The sequence below is a fragment of the Schistocerca gregaria genome, chromosome 4, assembly GCF_023897955.1.
Source record: "Schistocerca gregaria isolate iqSchGreg1 chromosome 4, iqSchGreg1.2, whole genome shotgun sequence".
NCBI lineage: Eukaryota > Metazoa > Arthropoda > Insecta > Orthoptera > Acrididae > Schistocerca > Schistocerca gregaria.
The window spans coordinates 716,078,965-716,102,944 of record NC_064923.1 but is presented as its reverse complement, the minus strand read 5'-3'; the positions used below and the strand labels follow the sequence as shown (position 1 = coordinate 716,102,944).

Genomic DNA, 23,980 nt, shown 5'->3' with positions numbered 1-23,980 from the left:
CGCAGTATGTATTACTATTGTCGGGTAAATGGGCGTATTTGTGTAAGGAAGGATTCACGGCGTTTACCATGTACTCAACACAACAGGAAAGGTCGCATTGGACGAACACGATATGAGAATATATCTGTGTCTCAAAAACTATTCGCCTAAATGTTATGATATACGCTGTACACATATTTGAAACCGTCTTTTCAAGCCCATCAAGTTACGCTAAAATGTAACATAGGGTTCCACTTAAAATAACCAAAAATGGCCTCATATCTCTTTACTAAAAATGGCACACACATGAAATTCATAAATTCAAGTAGCCCCTGTCCCTGCAATTCACTGACCAAAAGACATCTTTGTACCTCTTGCGGTTGGGATGTTATGACTTAGCTGCCTCACCCTGTATATATTCTTTGTACTTCGAGATAATGCTTCTATTTTGCTGAATGTTCTTTGCAGCTGGTAGCTTCCAGAAACCAGTGTATTGATAGTTTATATGTGGTGTATTACGACAGAGAAAGCAGCCTGTGATCACTGAATGTAGTCTATTTTATTTGCTTATTTTCACAGTCAGACATATGTTTAGTTTTTAGTAAAAACCTGCCAAAAATCATGTTTTGAAATAGTGTTTTTGTTTCTCCTCGAAGCATGCCACAGGTTATCCCAATGTCGTAACACAAACCAGTTCCCCCTCCCCCCTCCACACACACACGTTGTACTAACACGTGTAAATCCACCTGATGATCGAGGTTTAAGCAGTCGAAACGCGTTGTAGATATACGAGGGTCGGTCAAAAAGTAATGCCTCCCATTTTTTTTCTACTTAAAAAAATTAAGTTAAGTGAAAAATTTGAATTTGGCGCCATTCCTCAAACCTTCTGCAATCCACTGCAGTAGTAACTTTCTGTGTCAACAGGTGGCAGCACAGCAGAAGTTTGTAAGATGGCCGACATCGATGTTCGTTTGAGACAGCGTTGTGTGATTGAATTCTTGAATTCAGAAGGTGAAACGCCCATACGCATTCATGAAAGACTGAAGAAGGTGTATGGTGTTGTGACAGTGGATGTCAGCACTGTTAGACGATGGGTTCGTCGTTGTAAGGAAGCTGAAGGGCAAACACCGTTGACTGACGAAAAGCGGAGCGGCAGGCCGGTGAGTGCAGTGACTCCACACAACATTCAGCAAGTTGATGACATCATTCGTGGTGACTGTCGGGTGACTGCAGATGAAGTGTGTCGCATTATTTCTCTTAGTAAAGGCAGTGTGATCACGATTATTAAACAATTGGGGTACTCAAAAGTTTGTGCACGGTGGGTTCCAAGAATGTTAACCGACCAGAATAAAGAGGCAAGGAAAACAATAGCCTCCCAACACTTGCAGCGCTTCCGTTTGGAGGGAGATGAGTTTCTGAAAAAAAATTGTGACCGGGGACGAAACATGGGTGCATTTTTTTGAACCCGAATCAAAGAGGCAGTCAATGGAGTGGCGTCACACAAGCTCGCCGAGGAAGAAAAAATTCAAAACTGTGCGATCGGCAGGGAAAGTTATGGCAACAGTTTTCTGGGATACAGAGGGTGTGATTCTGGATGATTTTTTGGAGCAGGGATGCACAATGAATTCTGTTCAATACATCACAACCCTCAAAAAACTTAAAGCACGTCTTCAGCGAGTTCGCCCAACAAAATCAATGGCAGATGTTCTTCTTTTGCATGACAATGCCACACACCATTCGTCACACCTCTGACGAGATTGTCAAAATTGGATGGGAAGTTTTGCCTCATCCCCCATACAGCCCTGACCTGGCACCATCAGACTTCCATCTGTTCGGGCCACTAAAAGAAGCTCATCGTGGGATTCATTTTGAAGATGAGGAGGCCGTCAAAACATCCGTGCGTCAATGGCTTAGGAAGCAGAGCTGTGATTTTTACCGTGCTGGGATACATGCCCTTGTTCAAAGATGGATCAAAACTGTAGAGATGGGCGGAGATTACATTGAAAAATGACAAAATGATCCTCAATGTTGTGGTTTTCAACCTATGTAATTGCATTTAAATTTCCTGACAATTAAACGTAGAAAAAAAATAGGAGGCATTACTTTTTGACTGACCCTCGTAAATAAACAATAACTGATAAAAAGGAACTTGCTTTTTCATTCTATATCAATAACAGTCACGGTGAAGCCTAACCTAAAGTGTTTGCATTTAAAGCGAAACCGTAAATCGTATCGCAGTGTAAGGTCGTCACACAAGAAAATTAGTCAAAGTGTGGATGTATGATAATCCCACTGAATTTATTCATTGATAACTAGGTCCCATACAGCTACCGAATTGCTGGAATGTCAGTTGCTTCGTTTCATGTCATGTTCCAAAATGCTCTTTAATTTTTCTGTGCGATTTGGATCGGGTGACATAGCACGCCACTCAAGCTGCAATAAAATGCCTTACAACACTCCCCCCCCCCCCCCCTTTCTCACCGGGCAGTAGGCTAGTTAAGGAATTACCGTGTTGCTAATGGTTTGGTATTAATTTGGGATAAAGCACCTAATACGAAGTGAAAGTACTACCTTGAAGAAGTCAGGTGTTGTCATAACTTGCTCGTTATTGTGCGATTTATTTTGCACAGTAACAATCAGCAGAAATATCATATGTACAAATAATATGGAAACTATCTAGTGACATTTTGTTCCGAAATGACGAATTGATTTGATATTGTCTGGAAATTACTGTAAATGAACGGTGTGAGCGAAATCAATTAAAACTCTTGACTTTGAAATTAAATCACATTACTACTGTAGCATGTCGGCAGGCGTGGACAGTTTCAAAGGCACTGACTCTCGTTCATTATCAAAACACAATGATCACCCACAAAAATTTTAGTCATGGACAAAACCAAACTTGCAACTACTTCACGAAATTAATTACTAATCCTTTACACAACCTGTTATGGAACAACTGGGCAGCATTTCTGACTGTAATGATGTTGTTGTTTGTTTTTGTTGTGGTCTTCAGTCCTGAGACTGGTTTGATGGAGCGCTCCATGCTACTCTATCCTGTGCAAGCTTCTTCATCTCCCAGTATTTACTGCAACCTACATCCTTCTGAATCTGCTTAGTGTATTCATCTCTTGGTCTCCCTCTATGATTTTTACCCTCCACGCTACCCTCCAATGCTAAATTTGTGATCCCTTGATGCCTCAAAACATGTCCTACCAACCGGTTCCTTCTTTTTATCAAGTTGTGCCACAAACTCCTCTTCTCCCCAACAATTCTATTCAATACCTCCTCATTAGTTATGCGATCTACCTATCTAATCTTCAGCATTCTTCTGTAGCACCACATTTCGAAAGCTCCTATTCTCTTCTTGTCTTAACTGTTTATCGTCCATGTTTCACTTCCATACGTGGCTACACTTCATACAAATACTTTCAGAAACGACTTCCTGACACTTAAATCTATCCTTGGTGTTAACAAATTTCTCTTCTTCAGAAACGCTTTCCTTGCTATTGCCAGTCTGCATTTGATATCCTCTGTGATTCGACCATCATCAGTTATTTTGCTCACCAAATAGCAAAACTCCTTTACTACTTTAAGTGTCTGATTTCCTAATCTAATTCCCTCAGTATCACCTGACCTAATTCGACTACATTCCATTATCCTCGTTTTACTTTTGTTGATGTTCATCTTATACCCTCCTTTAATGACACTGTCCATTCCATTCAACTGCTCTTCCAAGTCCTTTGCTGTCTCTGACAGAATTACAATGTCATCGGCGAACCTCAAAGTTTGTATTTCTTCTCCATGAATTTTAATACCTACTCCGAATTTTTCTTTTGTTTCCTTTACTGCTTGATCAATATACAGATTGAATAACGTCAGGTGAGGCTACAACCCTGTCTCACTCCCTTCCCAACCACTGATTCCCTTTCATGCCCCTCGACTCTTATTTCTGTACTAATTGTAAATAACCTTACACACCCTCTGTTTTACCCCTGCCACCTTCAGTATTTGAAAGAGAGTATTCCAGTCAACATTTTCAAATGCCTTCTCTAAGTCTACAAATGCTAGAAACGTAGGTTTGCCTTTTCTTAATCTTTCTTCTAAGATAAGTCGTAAGATTAGTATTGCCTCACGTGTTCCAACATTTCTGCGGAATCCAAACTGATGTTCCCAGAGGTCCGTTTCTACCAGTTTTTCCATTCGTCTGTAAAGAATTCGCTTTAGTATTTTGCAGTTGTGACTTATTAAACTGATAGTTCGGTAATTTTCACGTCTGTCAACACGTGCTTTCTTTGGGATTGGAATTATTATATTCTTCTTGAAGTCTGAGGGTGTTTCGCCTGTCTCATACATCTTGCTCACCAGATGGTAGAGTTTTGTCAGCACTGGCTCTCCCAAGGCCGTCAGTAGTTCCAATGGAATGTTGTCTACTCCGGGGGCCTTGTTTCGACTTAGGTCTTTCAGTGCTCTGTCAAACTCTTCACGCAATATCTTTTCTCCCATGTCGTCGTCATCTACATCCTCTGCCATTTCCATAATATTGTCCTCAAGTACATCGCCCTTGTATAAACCCTCTATATACTCCTTCCACCTTTCCGCCTTCCCTTCTTTGCTTAGAACTGGTTTTCTGTCTGAGCTCTTGATATTCATACAAGTGGTTCTCTTCTCTCCACAGGTCTCTTTAATTTTTCTGTAGGCAGTATCTATCTTACCAAATGGCTCTGAGCACTATGGGACTTAACATCTATGGTCATCAGTCCCCTAGAACTTAGAACTACTTAAACCTAACTAACCTGAGGACATCACACAACACCCGGCCATCATGAGGCAGAGAAAATCCCTGACCCCACCGGGAATCGAACCCGGGAACCCGTGCGTGGGAAGCGAGAACGCTGCCGCACGACCACGAGATGCGGGCATCTATCTTACCCCTAGTGAGATAAGCCTCTACATTCTTACATTTGTCCTATAGCCATCCCTGCTTAGCCATTTTGCACTTCCTGTCGATCTCATTTTTGAGACGTTTGTATTCCTTTTTGCCTGCTTCATTTACTGCATTTTTATATTTTCTTCTTTCATCAATTAAATTCGACATTTCTTTTGTTACCCAAGGATTTCTATTAGCCCTCGTCCTTTTACCTACTAGATCGTCTGCTGCCTTCACAACTTCATCCCTCAGAGCTACCCTTCTTCTTCTACTGTATTTCTTTCCCCCATTCCTGTCAATTGTTCTCTTATGCTCTCTCTGAAACGCTCTACAACCTCTGGTTCTTTCAGTTTATCCAGGTCCAATCTCCTTAAATTAGCACCTTTTTGTAGTTTCTTCAGTTTTATGCTACAGTTCGTAACCAATAGATTGTGTTCAGAGTCCACATCTGCCCCTGGAAATGTCTTACAATTTAAAACCTGATTCCAAGATCTCTGTCTTACCATTATATAATCTATCTGATACCTTTTAGTATCTCCAGGATTCTTCCATGTATACAACCTTCTTTTATGATTCTTGAACCAAGTGTTAGCTATGATTAAGTTGTGCTCTGTGCAAAATTCTACTAGGCGGCTTCCTCTTTCATTTCTTCCCCCCAATGCGTATTCACCTACTACATTTCCTTCTCTCCCTTTTCCTACTGACGAATTCCAGTCACCACTGTAATGATAACTGCTGTTAAACTGTTTCTGAAAGATAACTTAAAAAATAATAGTTTTAGTGTTTAAATTGACTGTGCTACAGTAATAACTGGTTTTTAAAATGATTACGGAGTTCGCTATTTTGACTTATTGTTACGTAAATTACTTCCCATACAAAACTGTGTGAACTGAAATATTGTTAACTATACTTCTTTGTCAAATTTAGCACTTAATTAGCAAGGCCAAATGAACTAACTTTTCTGTTCACTTTCATTCAAACTATTAATCAAGTAGATAAACTTCGCTCTTCTTATCATTTAGTTTCAGTTCATTAATGACACACTCGGTTAGTTATGGATACAGAAAGGATTCTGTCAGTTAGTTGTTACTGAGGATTACTCACCTTAACAGACATAAGTTGCAAAAATATTTGTTATTGAAAATTCACAATTAATACTGGCAAGCCTGTTACAACATTATATAGTAAACTGGTCGGGTCTTACTTCATAGCGGTGCGGTTGGTGAGGCGAGTTCCATTACACCCCGACAATGTACGACCATAGGCTCTTCACAACAACTAACTTCGGGGCCGCAGCGTTCTTCTTAAACAATGGTTAACCTTGATGCTTTGTGTTGTGCCAGTCACTTCTCCACTGGCCATGCCGTACGCGGGATCTTGCAGTGAAACAAGTCTTGCGTCCTCTCGCAGCAGAATTCCTTCTTTGCGTCCAACGCACTCGCTCGCTACTAACTGACTCTCGTTACCATCTGACAGACATTGCCCTACTACGCCTGGCTCCTGTGCCCAGCGCCAGTACGACAAACAATAACCACTTTGGTTTACATAACGATATACACTGACTTGGGCAGTGCGTCCACTACAATTCTTTAGATCCTTTTTCATCAGTTATTTTGCTCACCTGCACGGCGCCAAACACGCATACGACCATCATTGGCACCAAGGCAGAAGCGACTCTCATCGCTGAGGCCGACACGTCTCCATTCGTCCCTCCATTCACGCCTGTCGCGACACCACTGGAGGCGGGCTGCACGATGTTGGGGCGTGAGCGGAAGACGGCCTAACGGTGTGCGGGACCGTAGCCCAGCTTCATGGAGACGGTTGCGAATGGTCCTCGCCGATACCCCAAGAACAACAGTGTCCCTAATTAGCTGGGAAGTGGCGGTGCGGTCCCCTACGGCACTGCGTAGGATCCTACGGTCTTGGCGTGCATCCGTGCGTCGCTGCGGTCCGGTCCCAGGTCGACGGGCACGTGCACCTTCCGCCGACCACTGGCGACAACATCGATGTACTGTGGAGACCTCACGCCCCACGTGTTGAGCAATTCGGCGGTACGTCCACCCGGCCTCCCGCATGCCCACTATACGCCCTCGCTCAAAGTCCGTCAACTGCACATACGGTTCACGTCCACGATGTCGCGGCATGCTACCTGTGTTAAAGACTGCGATGGAGCGCCGTATGCCACGGCAAACTGGCTGACACTGACGGCGGCGGTGCACAAATGCTGCGCAGCTAGCGCCATTCGACAGCCAACACCGCGGTTCCTGGTGTGTCCGCTGTGCCGTGCGTGTGATCATTGCTTGTACAGCCCTCTCGCAGTGTCCGGAGCAAGTATGGTGGGTCTGACACACCGGTGTCAATGTGTTCTTTTTCCATTTCCAGGAGTGTAGATTTAAGGAAACGTTCAGTACGTAATAACCAGTCCTTAAATCATGCAATGTTTAGTACCACGGAATTTAAATTAACTATTTCCCATTGTCCGAAACATGCTATTCATTATTCATTAGAAAACTGATAAGTAAATAATTTTTTTTCAAAAACAATTATCCACACAGAAACATGCACTTGCTCTAAGATACACAATAAAAATGAAAACATTTGTTTACTAACCTATTAACAATTGACAGCGATTAAACAATAATTAAAAATGATGAAGAAATTTTCTCACGGCGACTGATAACATCTCGGTCCACATACAATTTATAACTCTGATGAACAGGATATCATGAGTATTCGTTACTCAAAAGTGATACAAAAATTATTTTTCACACTGCATTTACATTATGTGTGTCCACTTAAGGAACGTTTCAATTACTATTTATATCTTTCTGACTCTCTCTCTTTTCACGCTATTCACATAGACTATATGAACAAAACTATACGGACACCCCCCAAAAAATACGTTTTTCAGATTAGGTGCATTGTGGTGCCACCTATTGCCAGGTACTCCATATCAGTGACATCATTAGTCATTAGCCATCGTGAGATTGCAGAATGGGGTGCTCCGCGGAACTCAAATTGTTCAAATGGCTCTGAGCACTATGGGACTTAACATCTGGGGTCACCAGTCCCATAGAACTCAGAACTACTTACACCTAACTAACCTAAGGACATCACACACATGCATGCCCGAGGCAGGATTCGAACCTGCGACCGTAGCTGTCACGCGGTTCCAGACTGAAGTGCCTAGAGCCGCTCGGCCACACAGGCCGGCTCCGCGGAACTCACAGACTTCGAACGTGGTCAGTGATCGGGTGACACTTGTGTCATACGACTGTATCCGAGATATTCACACTCCTGAACACTGTTTCCACTGTTTCCGATGTGAGAGTGAAGTGGACACGCGAAGGGACACTTACAGCACAAAACCGTACAGGCCGACTTCGTCTGTTGACTAACAAAGACAGCCGACAGTTGAAGAGGGTCGTAATGTGTTAAAGGCAGACATGTCTCCAGACCATCACACAGGAATTCCAAACTGCATCACGATACACTGTAAGCACTATGGCAGTTAGGCGGGAGGTGAGAAAACTTGGATTTCATGGTCGAGCGGGTGCTCATAAGTCACACGACACTCCGGAAAATGCCAAACGACGCCTCGCTTGGTGTAACGACAGTAAACATTGGACGACTGAACAGGAAAAACTATGTGTGGAGTGACGAATCACGGTACACAATGTGGCAATCCTATGGCAGAGTGTGGGCATGGCGAATACCAGGTGAACGTCATCTGCCAGCGTGTGTAGTGCCAACAGTATAATTCGGAGGCGGTGGTGGTATGGTGTGGTCGTATTTTTCACGGAGGGAGTTTGCATCTGTTGTTGTTTTGTGTTTCACTATCACAGCACAATCCTACATTAATGTTTTAAGTATCTTCTTGCTCCCCAATGTTGCAATTCAGGGATGGCGATTGCATCTTTCAACACGATCGAGCACCTGTTCATAATGCACGGCCAAGTGGGGGAGTGGTTACACGACAATAACATCCATATAATGGACTGGCCTGCACAGAGTCCTGACCTGAATCCTATAGAACACCTTTCGGATGTTTTGGAATGCCGACTTCGTGCCAGGTGCCACCGACCTACATCGATACCTCTCCTCAGTGCAGCACTCCTTGAAGAATGGGCTGCCATGCCCCAGTAAACCTTCCAGCATATGATTGAACGTACGCCTACGAGAGTGGAAGGTGTCTTCAAGGCTAAAAATGGGCCAACACCATATTGAATTCCAGCATACCGATGGAGGACGCCACGAACTTGTAAATCATTTTCATCCAAGTGTCCGGATACTTTTGATCACATATTGTATGTACTGCCTACTCATAAGCGTTTCTTGTATGAACCGCATTTTCTGTAAATGAGAAACAGATTACTGGTGCGTTGCCTTGTGCATTTCCTCATCAGCTTATCAGCTTTCATTTTTGTGTGGGTGCCTGGTTGGATTCCACATCGTCTTTCACAACATTATTTACTTGTGCGTTAATTAGCGTCTGATTAGAACACTTGTACCTGCAACTTAAATGACAAATCTGAGTTTATCTGAAGTCACCAGTTACATACACTATAAATCTCCTAAACCTAATTATAATACAATTTCTTATTACAAGTTACATAACACATTACAAATTACATAACAAAACATCTTCATTATTTCAACATGACACCCACATTGTGTGATCATTAATAAAAGAAAGTAGTGTTTCAGTCCTCAGGTAATCACAGTTATTTAGAGGCAGAATAACACTGTTTGCCTGTGCTCTGATAGACCTTAAGTGTACAACATTTCGTACACCCAATATTTTACCGGATTGAGTGTTTATCATACACTTAGGGTGAGGAAGGCTTTCAATTTTGAATGGTCCATTATAAATAAACTTGAACTTGGGAATTTCATTATCTGTTTCACTGTATTTCTCGTATGTTTTGACAAGGACACTATTCCCTACAATTAGTTTTACTGGTTTTAAATTTGCATCGTGGCTTTTAATTCGTGGTTCAGCACTTTTCTCATATTTTCCCTAAACATCTGTTTCTTTTGACTGATATCTAAATCTTGTCACTGTGAGAAATCGATTACATCCAATATGATTTCCCCCTATGTGAAGCCTGTACTCTCGTGAGACACCGAGTTCATGATCTTTTCAATGAGAGCTATGTACTTTGCCCCACGCTCTATGGTTTTTTTGGCAATACACTCTGAAATATCTACCCAACTCACGCATGTAGCGTTCAGAAGGGTTGCTCGATGACTGGTAAGCCGAGATATGAATGATCTCTTCCCCTCTTTCCTTCATGCCATTGTTCCTTATCTTGGATATAAACTGCTGCCCGTTGTTGGATAATACCGCCTTCGATTTTCCTCCTTTCACGAAATAATCGTCCGCAAATTTGCTAAACACGGCTTTAGCTGGGCCCTTACGCAAAGTATATAGCTTTACAAAATTTGAAAATTTATCCAATACTACCATAATGTATACAAATTTACCAGTTGCTTTGGGTAACGGACCGTAAAGATCCGTTGCCAAAATTTCCAAATTATTCTTAGATTGTACACTTTGCATAGGATCACAACTAGTCACGTTCGTCATCTTAGCTTTTCAAGACCTATCAAATATTCTAATTCTTTCAGCCACCTTCCTACTCATACAGTCAAAACTCACACGTTTGGCTATCTGATCCACACATTTTTTCGCTCCATAGTGACTTAAAGGTAGATAAAAATAATCGATGAACTCTGGGACATACTTCCCTGGCCACGCCAGTCTTCTTTATCTGTATTCTTTCGTGAGTATAGGATGCCACCATAGATTTTATAATAAAGTCTTACCCCTCTCTCTCTTTGCATCAAACTCATTTTTAACCAACCTCAAGCATTCGTCCTCGCTCTGGTAACGACGCGCATTTCTACACACGTTTTCTGTTTTCCCTTTTCCGTCAACATCCTTGAAGCACATTATTTTAAACATACCTTCCGAAATGTCGTTATTAATTACTTCACCAGGACATAAGACAGTCTAGAGAATGCATCAGCTACACAGTTGTCTACACCCCTCACATGACATGTGTCAATGTCAAATTGTATATATACTGCCCGTCTTCTGAACCTATCATGCAATAGTTGACAATTCATCAAGACGTTCAAGGTCTTCTGGTCGGTATACACTATGATTTTGTGCTCCCATAAAAAACCTTTAAATTGTTTTAATCCGCATACTATAGCTACGGCTTCTTTTTCCGAGACTATGTTATTTATCTGGCATTTTGTCAGTGCTACACTAGCAAACACAATGGACCAACACTCTTCATTTTCCCCTTGTTCTATTTCTATAAATATGTACACCGCAATACCATAATCGCATGAGTCGGTTCCTAAGTGAAATGGTACAGTCAAATATGGGTGATGTAATACTATGTCTTTTATAAGTTCATCCTTTAGTTTATCGAACACTGTTTGACATTTCTCTGTCCAAATAAAATACTGTTCTTGTTTAACAAAAAATGGTTCAAATGGCTCTGAGCACTATGGGACTTAACATCTGTGGTCATCAGTCCCCTAGAACGTAGAACTACTTAAACCTAACTAACCCAAGGACATCACACACATCCATGCCCGAAGCAGGATTCGAATCTGCGACCGTAGCAGTCGCGTGGTTCTGGACTGAGCGCCTAGAAATGCTAGACCACCGCGGGCGGCCTTTGTTTAACAGATCACACAAATCTGGGTCATTAAAGACTTGCCCTTCTGCATATTTACGACAAAAATTACAAAGAACGAGGAAATACTACAATTATTTGTTGGTTCTTGACGGTGGACAGTTTCTTATCGCCTCTAAGTTTAGTGGTGCTTTAGCTATTCCCGAAGTTGTTATGATATGGCCTAGAAATTTTACTTCCTTTTTCACAAATTCTCATTTCTTTAACTTCAGTGTCACTCCCCTGCGTCTCAGTTCTTGAAAAACTTCTTTTAATAGTTCACAATGCTCTTCCCATAATGATGTTTCTATTAACAAATTGTCAACATAGATCGTGATTCTTGTGCCAAGTTCTTTCCCCAATACACTATAAAGCGCTCAGCTGAATACTGGCACTGACATGTTCAGTCTGAAAGGGATAACTTTATACTGATGGCATTTCCTAGCAAACAAGAATACTGTAAGTTAACGCAATATTTCTTCGAGGGCTATCTACCAATAGCCAGTGGTCAGATCGAGGCTGGTCATGAGCCACACATTGTGAAACGTTTGCAAAACCTCGTCAAATAACTCAGGACGATCCGTCTCACGCCTCACAACCTTGTTAAGATTGTGTTTATCCATCATGATTCTAACACCGTTATCTCTTTTATCCACCAAAACAAGCGTGTTGTTATATAGACTTTTCAAAGGTTCTACGATGTCCCACTCCTCCACGCAGATTATTTCTGTCTGTACCGTTTCTCTCCTAGATATTGGTACTTGAGAAACTCGTCCAAAAATGGTTGATGGGTATTATCTCAATTTTATACTCAAAATCACGTCCACTACTAGGTTGAACTGAAAAAACCTCCATGTTATTAATACAAAAATTATACAGCTTCATCTTTTGGTCGGAAGTTATGCCCAACACATTCTCCACTATTGTTGCAAACTCATTATTGGAAGGTGGTATATTTACGTTCCTAACATGGTAACACTCAGACCCATCACTCAACCCTTCGTTCCTAGGTAATGTAATTATATTCAGTCTGGTGTTGTGATCACTGACTCCCTGGTCAACGTCATCAAAACCCGCCTCGAATTTGTTTTTTCCTACAGCACATATCATTATTCTTCTGTCATAATCACTGATTTCTTTATTCTTTATCATCCAGTCCATGCCCTCAGCTGGGATACCACTAGAAAATCACGTTCAAACGCAATATCCCTAGTACAAAACTGCATCAAAATTTGAGTATTAATCCGTTTACTACAGGCACCAGTAGCACCTACTACTTTTACTCCTGTAACAGGCGTTTCGACTATATCTGTTACTGTTTTACTTCCCTCATAAAATGACTGTGGCACAACAGTAATATGACTTCCACTATCAATTAACTCCTGAATTTCCATTCCATATACACTGAAAGGTATCATAATTTGGTCACATTGCTTCGATTCATTACACTTCCCTTCCCATAACAGGTCTTGTTCCACTTCCAAATCACTCCACAAGGCGTCATCCTGTCTACAAAACATATCCAGTGGTTTCTTCCGCCTTCCTCTATTCCCTTCTTCCTTCTGGCACAAAACATAGTTCATTCATCCCCACCCAACTGATCGGCAGAATCATCTTCATCGTTATCGTTGCCTTCACGAGTCACATCGGCTTTGACTTCGTATGCATCACAACCATATCGGTTTCGCTGATTAATTTTTATTCGGCTGTCGTAAGTTACACAATCAGACTGCACACCACAGTCTGCAGTTGCTCGATGAAATACGGCGAATTCGTCTGAATCGGGAATGGCATCTGCCAAACGTACTCATCTGCACCTCACGTGCCCCATATCCACTAAATTCTTTACTCATCTACATTACTCACTATATTCCTATTAACTTCATTCGCTTTGCACAGTGTCTCTCTCAGATCGCTCGCCCCCACGGTTACACACACTTCATAATTATTATCGTCCTCCACACTTTGACACCTTTTCCCACCAGAACTTACTTTCTTATTTATTTTCCACTCCTCTATCTCATCATACATTTTCCATAATTGTCTCAGGCATTCCCCATCATCGCCTACTGTTCCGACAGTATTAACTGCAATAGCACATTTCTCCAAAACTGGACACTGCTCTTTTATCGGTGCCGCTGTACCACTTTTACGCGCAATACCCGCTGTAGCTTCGAGATCCCAAACAATTTCATTTGCTACCGCTTTGTCCTGTACACGAAATTCATTGCCCTTACATTGTTTTCCAACCAGTTGACGCCGTATGTCAGTCCGTCCGTGTTTACTTGCTTGCTGCCACCGCCGCTGTTCAATTGTTTCCTTTGATGGGGCCGCTTACCGCCATCCGCACCAGTTTGTCCCTTTACTGTTGTGGACTCGCGTCTTCTGATCAGTAATTTTCGCAAACTCGGCCGTTAAGACTACTTCTTCTGCGACCGCCACCTCTTTCTCTTCTCCTACCTGTATCTACGTCAGCGCATCTCAAGTCTTAATCGTTGTGACTGCTATTGTTTTTGGCCGGCCGGTGTGGCCGAGCGGTTCTAGGTGCTTCAGTCTGGAACCGTTCGACCGCTACGGGCGCAGGTTCGAATCCCGCCTCGGGCATGGATGTGTGTGACGTCCTTAGGTTAGTTAGGTTTAAGTAGCTCTAAGTTCTAGGGGACTGATGACCTCAGATGTTAAGCCCCATAGTGCTCAGAGCCATTTCAATCTTTTTTTTTTTTGCTGTTGTTATGGCTGTTATTGAAATTGTCTGTGTTTTGGTTGTTAATGTTTTCGCCATGGTACCGTTTGTTACTGTCGCAGTACCAGGCGCCAATGTCACCTACTTCATTCGGATTAGATGTTCTATCGTTTTCGCCCATACGATAGCCTCGGAGACTCCACAGTAATTTTCCGCGAAATATCAACATACTCTTTTCTGATATCTGGCCCTTGACATAATCCACTTTTTAATAGCTCCTCGCAATACAATTTCAGATTTGTCTCTTTACTGAATCCGAGTGGGGAAGCTTGCATACATTCCTGCAAAACCTCGTCCTGTTTTTCAACAGACCAGTATTTTTCTTCAAATTTGCTCAAGATTCCTCCAAAGTTTGGCAGTCGTCAGTGACTTCTCTTCAGGCACTGCTGAAGGGATTATCTTTCTGCATGCTTCCATGAAAATAATTGGGTGGATCCCTTCCTTTGGATCGAGCTTCTGAATTTCGAAGCCGGCATGACTGTGATATGCCCGTAGTCAGATTCTTTACACTCACTAGATTTTTTTCCTGCTCTTTGATTTTATTAGTTTCGGATGTCAAACCTACTTCCTTGTCTTTGAACTCGCAAGTTCCTGATTTGGTTCAAATGGTTCAAATGGCTCTGAGCACTATGGGACCCAACTGCCGTGGTTATCAGTCCCCTAGAACTTAGAACTACTTAAACCTAATTAACCTAAGGACATCACACACATCCATGCCCGAGGCAGGATTCGAACCTGCGACCGTAGCAGTCGCACGGTTCCGGACTGCGCGCCTAGAACCGCGAGACCACCGCGGCCGGCAGTTCCTGATTTATGTTAGCTTCTAACGAATAAGTTTTGTCGTGCACATTAGTAGTGATCGCCTCTACTGTCTCTACTAATATTTTTTTCTTTCGCTTTGAACCTTTCCGATATGTCCGTTCAAAGTATTTACAGATCAAAGGAATTCACTACAGATTTTCGTCTGTTAATCACTCACTGTTTCAATTTCCTGGTTTGCTTTAGTCTGTAAATACATACAGAATCGACATCTTCAGTTAATTTGTTAGTCACTGCATCGTACAAATCCTCTTTTTGCTTTTTTATTTCGCTGCTGACAGACTTCATTAAAACCCCAATTTTATTATTGAGCTTGTAATCACACTCATATACTTTCTCTATTGTTTTATCGTCCAAATCTTTGTGTACTGAAGAAGATATTTCATCTTTCCACAAATCCATATAAGAAGATATTTCATCTTTTCACCAATCCATATCAGTTCTTAATCCACTCTCCATCGATCTCATCCTATCGTTCAAAAAACTCATATCAGTTTTAACTCAGTCTTCATCGAACTCATTCTATCGTTCATTGGGCCTGTATCAGTTTTCATTGAACCCATCACTTGAAATAACTCACTCAGATTGTCCTAATTCATACCACATGCATGATTTAGTACTGGTTCCGCTTTTGTTTCTGTCTCAGTCTCCTGTAGATAATGTTCACCCACGGAATCTCCTAATATGAATCATCAACCTCTTGCTTTATAGCCATATTGTTTATGTTTTCCGTATTTATTGATACGCCCAACCCACTGTCGTTACTTACCTCTCCGTTTAACAAACCCGAGCTCGGCCCACGCCTTTGTGGCTGCCGCACCGCCTGCATTGTCGAGTTCAACATTTCTGCTTTTACATTGCTTGACCAAAAATTCCACTAACCAATGTTAATTTTAAAATCAAATTTGCAAGGACCGGGGCACTGGACACTCACAAGACTGAAATTGTAATGTCACGCTGCACCAAGTATAACACTCCCCTTCCTCTTCGGGTGGTAGACTAATTAAAGAATTACCGTGTTACTAATGGTTTGACTCTGAAATTAAATCACGTTACTATTGTAGCATTTTGGCAGGTGTGGACAGTTGCAAAGGCACTGAATCGCACTCATTAATGTTCAAATGTGTGTGTGTGTGTGTGTGTGTGTGTGTGTGTGTGTGTGTGTGTGTGTGTGAGTTCCTAAGGGACCAAGTGCTGAGGTCATCAGTCCCTAGACTTACACACTACTTTAACTAACTGAACTTCCCCGAGGAACAGAGAACCGACTCGTGGAGATAACATCTTGGACCTACTGATAACAAACAGATCCGAACTTTTCGACTCTGTAAGCGCAGAACAGGGAATCAGTGACCATAAGGCCGTTGCAGCATCACTGAATATGGAAGTAAATGGAATATAAAAAATGGAGGAAGGTTTATCTGTTTAGCAAGAGTAATAGAAGGCAGCTTCAAAAAATGGTTCAAATGGCTCTGAGCACTATGTGACTTAACATCTGTGGTCATCAGTCGCCTAGAACTTAGAACTAATTAAACCTAACTAACCTAAGGACAACACACACATCCATGCCAGAGGCAGGATTCGAACCTGCGTCCGTAGCAGTCGGGCGGTTCCGGACTGAGCGCCTAGAACCGCGAGACCACCGCTTCCGGCGCAGATTTCAGACTACCTAACAGATCAAAACAAAAATTCTGTTCCGACACTGACAATATTGAGTGTTTGTGGAAAAAAGTTCAAGGCAGTCGTAAAATGGGTTTTAGACAGGTACGTGCCAAGTAAAACTGTGAGGGATGGGAAAAACCCACCGTGGTATAACAACAAAGTTAGAAAACTACTGCGAAAGCAAAGAGAGCTTCACTCCAAATTTAAACGCAGCCAAAACCTCTCAGACAAACAGAACCTAAACGATGTCAAAGTTAGTGTAAGGAGGGCTATGCGTGAAGCGTTCAGTGAATTCGAAAATAAAATTCTATGTACCGACTTGACAGAAAATCCTAGGAAGTTCTGGTCTTACGTTAAATTAGTAAGTGGCGCGAAACAGCATATCCAGACACTCCGGGATGATGATGGCATTGAAACAGTGGATGACACGAGCAAATCTGAAATACTAAACACCTTTTTCCAAAGCTGTTTCACAGAGGAAGACCGCACTGCAGTTCCTTCTCTAAATCCTCGCACAAACGAAAAAATGGCTGTCATGGAAATAAGTGTCCAAGGAATAGAAAAGCAACTGGAATCACTCAACAGAGGAAAGTCCACTGGACCTGACGGGATACCAAAACGATTCTACACAGAGTACGCGAAAGAACTTGCCCCCTTCTAACAGCCGCGTACCGCAAGTCTCGGAAGGTTCCAAATGATTGGAAAAGAGCACAGGTAGTCCCAGTCTTCCAGAAGGGTCGTCGAGCACATGCGCAGAGCTATAAACCTATATCTCTGACGTCGATCTGTTGTAGAATTTTAGAAGATGTTTTTTGCTCGCGTATCATGTCGTTTATGGAAACCCAGTATCTACTCTGTAGGAATCAACATGGAATCCGGAAACAGCAATCTTGTGAGACGCAGCTGGCTTTATTTGTTCATGAGACCCAGAAAATATTAGATACAGGCTCCCTGGTAGATGCTATTTTCCTTGATTTCCGGAAGGCTTTCGATACAGTTCAGCACTGTCGCCTGATAAACAAAGTAAGAGCCTACGGAATATCAGACCAGCTGTGTGGCTGGATTGAAGAGTTTTTAGCAAACACAAAAAAGCATGTTGTTTTCAATGGAGAGGCGTCAACAGACGTTAAAGTAACCACAGGGGAGTGTTATTGGACCATTGCTATTCACAATATATATAAATGACCTAGTGGATAGTGTCGGAAGTTCCATGCGGCTTTTCGCGGATGATGATGTAGTATACAGAGAAGTTGCAGCATTAGAAAATTGTAGCGAAATGCAGGAAGATCTGCAGCGGATAGGCACTTGGTGCAGGGAGTGGCAACTGACCCTTAACATAGACAAATGTAATGTATTGCGAATACACAGAAAGAAGGATCCTTTATTGTATGATTATATGATATCGGAACAAACACTGGTAGCAGTTACTTCTGTAAAATATCTGGGAGTATGCGTACGGAACGATTTGAGGTGGAATGATCATATAAAATTAATTGATGGTAAGGCGGGTACCAGGTTGAGATTCATTGGAAGAGTCCTTAGAAAATGTAGTCCATCAACAAAGGAGGTGGCTTACAAAACATTCGTTCGACCTATACTTGAATATTGCTCATCAGTATGGGACCCGTATCTTGTCGGGTTGACAGAGGAGATAGAGAAGATCCAAAGAAGAGCGTCGCGTTTCGTCACTGGGTTATTTGGTAAGTGTCATAGCGTTACGCAGATGTTTAGAAACTCAAGTGGCAGAGACTGCAAGAGAGACGCTCCGCATCGCGGTGTAGCTTGCTGTCCCGGTTTCGAGACGGTGCGTTTCTGGATGAGGTATTGAATATTTTGCTACTTATACCTCCCGAGGATATCAGGAATGTACAAGTGGGGAGATTCGAGCGCGCACGGAGGCTTTCCGGCAGTCGTTCTTCCCGCGAACCATACGTGACTGGAACAGAAAGGGAGGTGATGACAGTGGCACGTAAAGTGCCCTCCTCCACACACCGTTGGGTGGCTTGCGGAGTATAAATGTAGATGTAGATGTAGGTCTGCTTCCACCAGTTTTTCCATTCGTCTGTAAAGAATTATTGTTAGTATTTTGCAGATAATTCGATAATTTATACACGTGTCAGTAATTGGAATTTCTACATTCTTCCTGATGTTTGGGGATATTTCGTCTGTCTCATTCATCTTGTACGCCAGATGGAAGAGTTTTATCATAGCAAGCCCAATAAAGGCTATCAGTAGTTCTGACGGAGTATCGTCCACCCACAGGGCCTTGTTTCGAATTAGCTCTTTCAAAGATCTTTTAAATTCTTCTCGCAGTATCATATCTCCTATTTCCTCTTCATCTACGTCCACTTCCCTTTCTATAACAGTGCATTTAAGACCGCCCCCCTTGGATAGACCCTCTATATACCTCATCCACCTTCGAGCCTTCCTTTCTTTGCTTAGGAATGGTTTTCCATCTGACCCACTGACGGTCATACAGCTGCTTCTCCTTTCCCAAAGGAGTATTTAATTTTCCTGTAGGCAGTATGTATATTTACGCTATTGAAATATGATTCTAAATTGTTACATTTGTTCTCCAGCCATTCCTGCTTAGCCATTTTGCACTTCTCGTCAACCTTAAATTTTAAATGTTTGTGTTCCCTTTCGACTGCTTCATTTGTTGCATTTTTAAATTTTCTCCTTTCATCAATTAAATTCAGTATCGCTTGTGTTATCCAAGAATTTCTACGAGGCCTTGTCTTTTGATTGATTCTCTGCTACGTTAAAGCTGGTGAAGCTACACATTCATCTTCTACTGTATTCCTGTATCCTGTTCTATTCAGGTGTTGCCTAATGCTCCATCTGAAACTCTCAACAGCCTCTGGTTCTTCCAACTTATCCAGGTCCCATTTTCTTAATTTCCTATCCCTTTCCAATTTCTTGAGTTTTAATCTACGGCTCATACTTCACACATGTCCCTGGAAAAGTCTTACAATTTAAATTCTGGTTCCTAAATCTCTGTCCCATTATTATATGATCAATCTGAAACGTTCCAGTGTCTCCACGTCTGCTCTATGTATATGACCTTCTTTCATGATTCTTAAACTAAGTGTTAGCGAATATATATATGATTCAGGAGGAGAGGTATATGCTTTGATGGGTGATAGTATTAGTGATTCGGAGCAAAACAGCTTCATATATGCGCTATTTCGAATGCCCGAGATTGAGGTAGCAAGTTGAGACAAACAGTTCGATACAGGACACTTGTGGTCTGTCAAGTCGGGGAAACAACCTTAAATTGGCCTACGTAAACTACAGAGCATGCGCATCGAGCGAGTTTTTCAACATTCTTACACTCTCTTCGCACAAACCATTAGTTATAGAGAAAAAAATGAATAGGACATTTTTTAGGAAATTTAATGTAGTTTAATTTTGTACTGCGACACGTTTTGGATGGAGGGCCCGGTTTTAGAGTTATTCACGAAAAACGTACTAAAGTGATACTTAATCACAGTACGCTTGTTCGCTTGTTCGCCCACTGCTTGAATACTGCTCAGCAGTGTGGGATCCGTACCAGATAGGGTTGATAGAAGAGATAGAGAAGATCCAACGGAGAGCAGCACGCTTCGTTATAGGATGATTTAGTAATCGCGAAAGCGTTACGGAGATGATAGATAAACTCCAGTGGAAGACTCTGCAGGAGAGACGCTCAGTAGCTCGGTACGGGCTTTTGTTAAAGTTTCGAGATATACCTTCACCGAAGAGTCAAGCGGTATATTGCTCCCTCCTACGTATATCTCGCGAAGAGACCATGAGGATAAAATGAGAGAGATTAGAGCCCACACAGAAGCATACCAACAATCCTTCTTTCCACGAACAATACGAGACTGGAATAGAAGGGAGAACCGATAGAGGTACTCAGGGTACCCTCCGCCACACACTGTCAGGTGGCTTGCGGAGTATGGATGTAGATGTAGATGTAGATGTGCTATCTTGAAAATCATTCGGAATATGGCATATTTCAGTAGATACCAGAATCTAATTTCGACATCTCAAACCATTTACGAGACATGAAAGACGTTATTAATATCTCATTCTGGCTTTATATTTTATGTATGCAAGGAATAATGCCTGCAATACCTACACTCCAATTCTTTGGGAAGGATACAGCTCTCTTGCCAAGCTTAAGGATTAATTCAATACATTAACGATATCTTGTATGGAGCAATGTGTGACCTAGGAAGCACCAAACAAAAATTCATAGCGATGAACATTATTCACTGGAAACTGCTTGAATCTCTTGGAGTAGGTTACTTAATTTCAAAGTATCACTATAACTATAAACAATAATTAAATTATAGGTAGATCACCATGAAGTTGATGAATGAGGCTATGAGAAGAGAGAGATTCTTTTTTTTTTTTTTTTTTTTTGACAAGTAGATCCTTCAGCATCGTTTTAAAAAGATCTCAGAACAGCCTGATTATGCGTGCTGCTGTTCATGAAGTCTAGTGAGCTTGCCACCATCCACGATGAATACTACACGATGTGAGAGTTTTAGCACGTGAGTTAGCCGCCTCCACTCCCTGCTAGACAACAATCGAATACGCCACCTAGCGAACTTTTAGCGAGCCTTACTCAGTGTGAGATTGGCTTCACTGATACCCCACACTGCGTGCAGCATAAATCGTGGCAATACTGTCATAACCTAGTCATAAATTTTCAAACAAATAAACCTTAATTTCTCTCAACAATGTGACAGTTGGATTGTTTTCTCGTGCTATGGCATAAGTAATAACTAAGCTGAGCTACTTAGATGCCTTTCACATTCGACATTGCAGTTAATGAAGACCCAAACTAAAAATCATTAGCATCCTAATTGCATTTTTCTGAGAATGTGTGCAGCTTATCCACAACATCAGATGGAGTAAGTTGTTTATTTGTAAGCTAAACGAAATAGAATTATATGCAACTCTTCAAATACACACACCAAAAAAGTTTTGCATCACCCCGGTTCCCAGAGCTCCTGAAGTTAGACGTTGTGTGTGGATATTGTATCACAGACACAGTCCCTTTGACTGTTCAGAGATGTTACTAAACCCGCCCGAAGATGTACAGAACGATGCATGAGCAGCGCCTATTAGACGGAGGGGGCCCGACAGCCGATCCGTTCCAGTCATCCCGCCAGCAAGGATGTACAAAGCTCGTGTTGTCTGTAGTTCAACCATGTCTAAACGGCCAATACCGTGATTCGATCGCCTCCGCATCGTTACTTTGTGCCAGAAAGGGCTCTAACAAGGCAAGTGTACAGGCGTCTCGGAGTGAAGCAAAGCGATGTTGTTCGGACATGGAGGAGATACAGAGAGACAGGAACTGTCGATGACATTCCTCGCTCAGGTCCCAAGGGCTACTACTGCAGTGGAGGATCGCTTCCTAAGGATTATGGCTCGGAGGAACCCTGACAGCAACGCCACCATGTTGAGTAATGCTTTTCGTGCAGCCATAGGACGCCGTGTTACGTCTCAAACTGTGCGCAATAGGTTGCATGACGCGCAACTTCACTCCCGACGCCCATGACGAGGTCCATTTTTCAACCACGACACCTTGCAGCGCGGTACAGATGGGCCCAACAACATGCCGAATGGACCGCTCAGAATTAGCATCACGTTCTCTTCACCGATGAGTGTTGCATATGCCTTCAACCAGACAATCGTCGGAGACGTGTTTGGAGGCAACCCGGTCAGGCCGAACGCCTTAGAGACACTGTCCAGCGAGGGCAGCAACGTGAAGGTTCTCTGATGTTTTGGGGTGGCGTTATGGGGGGGCGACGTGCGCCGCTGGTGGTCTTGGAAGGCGCCGTAACGGCTGTGCGACATCTGAATGCCATCCTCCGACCAATAGTGCACCTATATCGGCAGGATATTGGCGAAGCATTCGTCTTAATGGACGACACTTCGCGCCCCCATCGTGCACCACTTCCTTCAGGATAACGACATCGTTCGACCAGAGTAGCCAGCATGTTCTCCAGATATGAACCCTATCGAACACGCCTGGGACAGATTGAAAAGGGCTGTTTATGGACGACGTGGCCCACCAACCATTCTGAGAGATATACGCCGAATCGCCATTGAGGATTGGGACAATCTGGACCAACAGTGCCTCACTGAACTTTTGGATATTATACCACGACGAATACAGGCATACATCAACGTAAGAGAACGTGCTACTGGGTATTAGAGGTACCGGTGTGTAAATCAATCTGGACCACCAGCTCTGGAGGTCTCGCTGTATGGTGGCACAACATGCAATGTGTGGTTTTGATGAGCAATAACAAGGGCGGAAATGATGTTTATGTGTTCTCTATTTCAATTTTCTGAACAGGTTTTGGAACTCTCGGAAGAGAGGCGATGCAAAACTTTTTTTGATTTGTGTATTAATGCCATGGAATAGATGTTTGGAGTAAAGACATTTTCTTAATTCACATTTAAATACACATCAGTGTTGTTAAACGGTGGTGTTGATGTAAGTTCTTATGCTTTCGCCCTCAGGTCAGCTGCTAGAAAATTTTTACGCTTTGTAGACCGTTTCATGTTATGAAATGATGCACCAAAATTAGGGCCAATGTTGTAAATGGCGTTCATATGGATAAGTTAAATTGTCCTGAAGTAGAAAGCTTATACTTGTAGCTAAACTTCGGTGCATCATGACTCGGTCTACAACCAAGAAGTTTTACAGAAGCACTATAAGATTTAAAAGACTACAGTTCAAATACTTATTCTGTAAGCAGTGCTGCACTCTAACTTATCCTACAGAATCACTGCACTTATTCTACGTAGATATAACTGAACCTATGCTTTTTTTAGTCAAATTGTATGGGAAATATACTTTCTCCTTATTTGATTCAGTACTTCTTCATTAGTAGATCAATCCCTCCAATCAATCTTTACCACTCTTCTGTAGCAGTGAAACACAAGTCTCATATTAGAGAGGAGGGAATAAAGTTTTTTATGCTTTCTATAAATCAGTGTCGGTGAATCTCCAGTCATTAAATAGGCTATGATCGCTTGCTCCTGCACATTTTGTTACGGGGTGCGATCGACAGATACAAGGCCCAGGGATGCAGCAAGATGATCCAGACATTAAGTGAATCGATTCGTAATCGGAAGTTCAAACTGACA

The 23,980-nt window shown here is 42.3% G+C and overlaps 1 protein-coding gene across 2 annotated transcripts in view; it reads left to right on the top strand.

Moving 5' to 3' along the window:
- Nucleotides 1–23,980, top strand: part of LOC126365917 (uncharacterized) — a 308,245-nt gene that overhangs the window by 72,426 nt on the left and 211,839 nt on the right. The gene's annotated exons all lie outside the window — the stretch shown is intronic.